At 38.3% G+C, this 7,500-nt stretch overlaps 1 protein-coding gene across 1 annotated transcript in view; it reads left to right on the top strand.

Moving 5' to 3' along the window:
* Positions 1 to 7,500, top strand: part of LOC125027191 — a gene marked incomplete in the record, with an annotated part of 117,246 nt that overhangs the window by 64,811 nt on the left and 44,935 nt on the right.

Here is a 7,500-nt window from a genome sequence, read left to right as displayed (position 1 = left end):
ACTTACACACGCAAAAACCTACACACATACAAATCTACACTCTCACACACGCGCAAACTTACGGACGTACACACCTACACACATACAGAAATACATACACAAATACACGCGTACACACATACACAACTACACACACATCTACATACCTACAAACGCACGCACACCTACCTCCCTCAGCTTATAACCGCCACTTTGGTAATGGGGAATAATTACTTATATAACATAATCACACTTATAAATAGAATAAAATATATATCCATAAAGACTGAAAATAGAGATGATGATGAATACCAAGTTGTTCTTTTCACATCATTTCATATAATCATAAATGCTCAGTGATCGTAATTTCTACCAAACACGCGCTCCCACACTTATACTCTTGCAGGATTTTTATTTTCTAATATTGTTTTTTGTTTTTTTTTTTTTTTGTTTTTTTGTAATGAATTAAATAACCACCAACGTCTTCTTTTTTTTTTTTTTTTTTTTTTTTTTTTGTATGTCAACCATATGGCCGTTTCGTCGCGTCGACATATGATTATTTGGTTCCCATACAGGAGTTTTTTCCAGAAGGCGTTTATCAGTACAACTGGTAATTCACGGCAGACGCAGTATATGTCAGGCGGAAGTTTAGTCCTGCTGAACAAACGGCAGAGATATCATTCCTACTTAGATCTGCGAAAGAAGAAAGAACTAGCCGGCCTTTACTTTGCTAACTTGATAGCTCCTGACCACATCCCAAATAGGACTGATTGGGATGCCACGCCTGATCAGCCCAACGACCATTGCGTTTCATGAAAAAAATACTGTATACGAGGGTGAAATGCGGCTCCTGGTGTAAAGGAGATTGGCAGCCCTGTTGTAGACAATGGTAGTCGATAGTGATAATCTTGATCCAACAGATATATATCATAGAGATTCACATAAATAGAATCCTAATGCATATAATCATCACCACCGTCGTTAATTCATCAAAACGAGATAGTCGAAGGAGTGAAAATAAAGGGAGGGGATATATAATGCCATAATGTAATGAGGTACAAATTGAATTACAAAGCCTCCGCGGTGATAATTATCTTCATTACCCAATCTGATGATATATTCTTTCTTTTTTATTTCGAAAAGAGAAAGGAGACAAAAATTCCTTTGTCGAATCGTGTGACCGTAGAATGCGATTTATGAATCCATTCAATCCGTTTATAATCCATTTTAATCCATGGGCAAATAGGAACACTGAAACGCAAACGTAATAATGCACTTATACATATATAAACAGACTAGTAAAGACGCATTTACACACACACATAAAAGTAGATAGAGAGATAGATAGAAAGTTGATTTTATCATTATCATCTTTATTACTTTTTAATATTATCACTTTTATTCTTATTTTTTATCCTTAAAACCTTTATTCTTTATTCGTTATCATTATCAACACCACCATCCTCATCCTTACCGTCATCATTGTTATGATTATCATCACTATCATTATCATCATAATCATCAACTTTATCATCATAAACGAACCACAAACTCCGATCTATTCGTCCAACCATAATGTCAGACAGACCCTTTGTTTGTGACAACGAATAATCAAAATTATAACAAAGGAATCTTCTTTTGCTGTAGATTTTTATCCCATTATTAAATGGGATCACCATTTTTATGGCTGGATGCCCTTCCTGACGTTAATCTTCTCTATTTATCCGGGTTTGGGACCGGCACTAACTTGGACTGCCTTACTTACCCTGTAGCCAGATTAAACATATAATGAAGTGATATTGTGTACTATTCTAGACACGTCACTAACCCAAGGGTGCGTTGGATGTGCTGTTTCTAATACATACAAAGGAGAAGCTGATTTTATTATTTTACGAGGGGGGAAGGGGAGAAATGAGGGAGAGAGTGGGGGGAAGGGAGGGGAGTGGGAGAGAGTGGGGGGAAGGGAGGGGAGTGGGAGAGAGTGGGGGGAAGGGAGGGGAGTGGGAGAGAGTGGGGGGAAGGGAGGGGAGTGGGTGAGAGTGGGGGGAAGGGAGGGGAGTGGGAGGGAGAGGAAGGAGAGTGGGAGGTAGGGAGGGAGGAGGAGAATTTGAGAGAAAGGAGAGGGAATGGAATGAGGGAGAAGGAAGAAAGGGAAAAAGTAGGATAGGGAGGAAGAGGAAGATAAGAGGAGGAGGGAGAAATAGGGAAAGAAAAGGGAGGATAAGGAAGAAGAGGGAGGGGTGAATGGGAGGGAGAAGAAAGAGAAGAGGGAATGGGGAGGGGATGAAAGAAAACGGAGGGAAGGAAGGGAGAGGGAGGGAAGAGAAGGAAAGAAGGAAAAGTAATGAAAGAGGAAGAGGAATGAACGGAACGAAGGGGAAGGGGGCAGAGGAGAGAGAAAAGGGGTGGAGAATGAAGGGGAAATAGGGAGATGGAGAGGATGAGGAGAAGGGAGGGGGGGGGTGAAAGGGAGGGAAGGGGAGCGAACGGGAAGAAAAGAGATGAAGAGAAGGGAGGGAAAATGGAAGGCAGGGAAGGGGGGCTCTACAACTAACCCCTTATTGTTCATAATCTCTCTGGGTGTTCATGACTGTTATTAGAGTATCATATCAGCTTTAGAATTCTTAATTATCTGCCTTTGGGCAATAGTGTATGATCAGTTAAGACCATGGTGTATTTTTGTGTCTACATTGTGTCTGTCTATCTATCCATCTGTCTCTCTCTCTCTCTCTCTCTCTCTCTCTCTCTCTCTCTCTCTCTCTCTCTCTCTCTCTCTCTCTCTCTCTCTCTCTCTCTCTCTCCTCAAAGAGAGAGAGAAGAAAGAGAGAGCGAAAGAGAAAGAGAGAGAGAGAAAAAAAATATCCAAAATTATCTAATATAAGCAACGCGATAATAAGGAGGTTCGGTATTGAATAAAGGAAATTAAAAGAAAAATAAATGAAAAACAAAACTTTATCTCGAGGGGAATTAAGCAGGAAGAAGAGAGGGGGGAAATAGAGAGGGGAAGCAAGAGAGATTATTACGTTCTCTGAATCCATAATCTCGAAAACATACGAGGGGAAAAAAATCATCGCTGTTCCTCGAAGATCTAAATTAAACTTGTGTGTGTCAACAGATGCTCCAACAAGCACCCCGACAGCCTGCCTCCCTTCCCTCCTTCTTTTTCCCTCTCCCGGGCCTTCCCCTCTTCCCAGTCACTCTCTTCCTTCCCTTCCCATCTTCCCCTTCACTTTTCTCCTTCTCTTTCCTTTTCTCTGAACTTTTTCTGTCTCTACACTCCGTTCCCTTCCCTTCGCCTCGACCCTTTCCTCTCCTTTTCCTTCTCCCCCTCCCTTCTTTTCCTTCTTTCGTCCGTCTCCCTTCCCACTTTTCCACTTACCCTCTCTCTCTATCATTTTCATCATCTTAACTCTTCTAAGATTGAGAAAGACAAAGGAGAGAAGAGAGAAAGGAAGAGCTAAGAGAGAATAGAAAGAGAGAGAGAGAGAGAGAGAGAGAGAGAGAGAGAGAGATAGAGAGAGAGAGAGTGAGTGAGAGAGAGAGAGAGAGAGAGAGAGAGAGAGAGATTTCCAAGTCAATAGTTCATTTGTGGCAAAGCCTTGGGAACAACTTAAAGGCACAGGTGTTTCTACAGAAGCATTCAGAGACTATTCCTTTGAAGCTGAGTCAGATTTGCAACACAGATATTATGAGTGTGCGTACATGTGTGTGTGTGTGTGTGTGTGGGTGTTGTGTGTATGTGTGACTTTGTTTGTGTTTGTTTTGGTTGTGTGTGTGTTTGAGTTTGTGTGTGTGAATTTGTATATGTGCGTGTGCTTGCGTGTGTGTGTGTGTGCGCATGTAGGTTTAGATGTCCGTACGTATATATGTATATGTGTATATATTTATTATATATATATATATATATATATATATATATATATATATATGTATATATATATATATATATATATATATATATATATATATATGTATATATATATGTTTTACGTGTGATTTCAAGTACAAGTATGTGTTTTATGTGCATGAGTGTGAGTATAAATGCATCTGCACAAGTATGTGTATACGTTTCTACGCCTGAGTATGTGTGTATGTGTGTGTGTCTGTGCGTATACACGTCCGATCCAGTCTCTATACATACACAAAAATCCAGACAGTTCCAGGCAATACCTTTGGATGAGAACGATTCAGAATATATATATATAATAAGTACTGAAGCCTTGGTCAAAGGAATGGCACTAGCGAATGGCACAGTGCCTGAATAGAGCCAGAAAGAGAAGCGGGAGGATATATAGACCTTTGGCTCTCTTGTTAAAGGGAAAATTTGACTTGTTCGTTAGATATCTGGAGACAATTAGACAACAAAATCCACATTGCATTCCTTTTTGAGAAGATCAATTCAAATTTGTGAAAGCAATGTTATCAATGAAGTGGATTTTGCAACAATTCGATCTCAAAGGTTTGTTTAAAGATTTTTAAAATAGAATTTGGGATAATACGTAAATGTTTGTATATTTATAGACTTGGAAATTTCGAAATTACACCAAATTCACGTTCGAGAGAGATTAAGAAAGAAAATAAAGATTTCATTATTTGGGGAAAAAAATTACATAATTCAGAATTCAGCGACATTCCATATCTCTCAATAAAACTGATTGCTATTCTCATTTCCATTTAGCATTCAGAGAATCATTTTTTTTTTTTTTTTTTTATGTTTAAATTAGATCGTTTTTATTTTCCATTTAAGGGGAGGGAAGAAGGAGATGGGCAGGGGGGGGGGGGAGGGTAGCTACGCCATCTGCACATCAGAGTGCCAGGCATCTCGTCCCCTTCTTACTATTTATTTATTTATTTTTTTAAAGTTCGTCCTTTTTTCATTCTCTTTCGTCTCCCTAGGGAACGCGTAAGTAGACGAAGCTGAACGTATTCTTCCATAAAAGTCCATTAGTTAATAATCCTATGGCTAATGTCCAGGCGTAAGAGTGGTGCCGGGTGCCATGTTTGTTATTGCATCACAGGAAGAGATGGCACTATGGCACTATGGCACCCTGGCACTCGATGAAGGCACTGCGTCGAAGAGAGTCACCTGGAGAAGTGCCAGTTAGGCCTATGATTATGTGATGGAGATTTATATAAAGAGGAAGAGGAGGTGGAGGAGGAGGAGGAGGAGAAGGAGAGGGGAGGAGGAGGAGGGGGAGGAGGAGGAGGAGGAGGAGGAGAAGGAGAGGGGAGGAGGAGGAGGAGGAGGAGGAGAAGGAGAGGGGAGGAGGAGGAGGAGGAGGGGGAGGGGAAGGAGGGGAGAAGGAGGAAGGAGGGGAATAACAGGAATAGAAGGAAAGAAGACAAGAAGACGAAAGATGAAAGATTAGAGGGAACAGAAAGAAGAAGAGGAAAAGGAAACCTGAAAGGAAGAAAGAAAAAGAAAACGAAGAAGAAAAAGGGGGAAGAAATAATAAATTAATAAAATTAATAAAAAAGACAAAAACCACCGATATTTCAAGAGCGTAAGTGGGCGTTGAGGAGGGCGTGGACGCGAGGAATCCACGCCCTCAGACATCGGCTCGGGAATGTTAAGGGACGCTCCTGCGAGGGATTGACAGGACGCTGGAGGCCGTGCTTCGGTGTTTTTTCTCTCTTTCTCTCTTTCTTTCTTTTTTCTTTCTTTCTTTTTTTTTATCTTTCTTTCTTTTTTTTCTTTCTTTCTTTCTTTTGTTTTTCTTTTTTCTTTCGTTTTCTTTTTTCTTTCTTTCTTTTTCGTTTTTCTTTCTTTTTCTTTTTTCTTTCTTTCTTCCCTTTTCTTTCTTTCTTTTTCAATCTTTTTTCTGTCTTTGGTTTCTTTTTTTCTTTTTTTGATTGTTTGATTGTTTGTTTGTTTTCGTTTTTGTTGGCTTGTTTGTTTCTTTTTTGTTTGCTTGTTTTTGTCTCTTTTTGTTTGTTTTTTCTTTTCTATTTTTGTTTGTTTGCTTTTTTTTGCTTGTTTGTTTCTTATCTTTTCTTCTTTGCTTGGTTGTTTGTTTGTTTGTTTTTTCTCCTTTTTGTTTGTGTATTTGTTTGTCTGTTTTTTTTCTTGTCTTTTCTTTATTTTTCTTTCCGGCGGGAGGGAGGTGGGGGGGGGGGGTGAGATGAAGTACTCCTCCTCGAAAATAGATTTGAAATGAATGGAAGAATTGGAATAAATGAATGGAATGGATAGATAGATGAAACAGCATGAATAGGATGAAGATAAACAGTAGAAATAGATAAGTAATAATCGTTAATTTCCAAATGTGTTTGTGTGCGTGTGTGTGTTTGTGTGTGTGTGTATCTGTGTCTATGTGTGTGTGTGTGTGTGTGTGCGTGTGTGTGTTTGTATGTGTGTGTGTGTGTGTGTGTGTGTTTGTGTGCGTGCGTGTGTTTGTGTCTGTGTATCTGTGTATCTGTGTATCTGTGTCTATGTGTGTGTGTGTGTGTGCATCTTTGTGTCCGTGTGTATGTGTATCTGTGTCTGCGTATGCGTTAATAGTTATGTATGTTTTTCTCCACATCTCCGTTTCCAAGATTTCTGATTCCATTCTCAATCCACCCAACGTCTTCTTCCTGAAATAAAAGACCTTATCTATAACCAAGAATAGAAGTGCAACATTATCATTTTTTTTACATCATGAAAACGGAAATTATATTTTTTTTTTTACCATCTCTAAAATCTGGTGATGTTATACAGTTTTTTTTCCTCTCTTTCTATCTATCTATACATCTACCTATCTATTTATCTAACTCTTATGTCTATCTGTTAACTCTGTTTATTTATCTATCTAACTCTATATATCTATTTATCTAACACTGTATAGCTATCTATCTAACTCTATATATCTATTTATCTAACACTGTCTATTTATCAATCTATTTGTCTACCTCTATCTATCTATCGATCTATCTACCTATCTACCTCTATCTATAACTTCTATTTTTATGTATTTATCAATCTATCTAGCTGCCTGTCTATTTCTCTATCTATCTATCTATTTATCTCTCCATCTATCTATCTCTCATGCACACAGATAGATGGACAGACAAACAGACCGATAGATGGATAAATACATACATACATACATACATACATACATACATACATACATACATACATACATACATACATACATACATACATACATACATACACACATGCATACATACATACATACATACATACATACATATAAAGTCGGAGCGACAGATAGATAGATCGATAAACAGACAGACAAATAGCAACATATATACATTTCAGTCAAGGAATTTTAAGCTTTCCAAAATCTAAAAACAAAACAAAACCAAATCATCGGCCTTATTTACTCAAATTAACCGTTATTCGGCATCATCACCGTAATGATGACAACGGTGATAGTGATGATGATGATGATGATGATGATACTGATGATAATGAAGATATTGATGATAATTACGATAATCGCGATGATAATTATAATAATGATTGGAATTTGGAACTAATAATGATGTTTATGATGATGATGACGATGATGATGA

The sequence above is a fragment of the Penaeus chinensis genome, chromosome 7 (genome assembly GCF_019202785.1).
Source record: "Penaeus chinensis breed Huanghai No. 1 chromosome 7, ASM1920278v2, whole genome shotgun sequence".
NCBI lineage: Eukaryota > Metazoa > Arthropoda > Malacostraca > Decapoda > Penaeidae > Penaeus > Penaeus chinensis.
The sequence above is the reverse complement of the archived record's forward strand: the minus strand, read 5'-3'. Positions and strand labels throughout refer to the sequence as shown.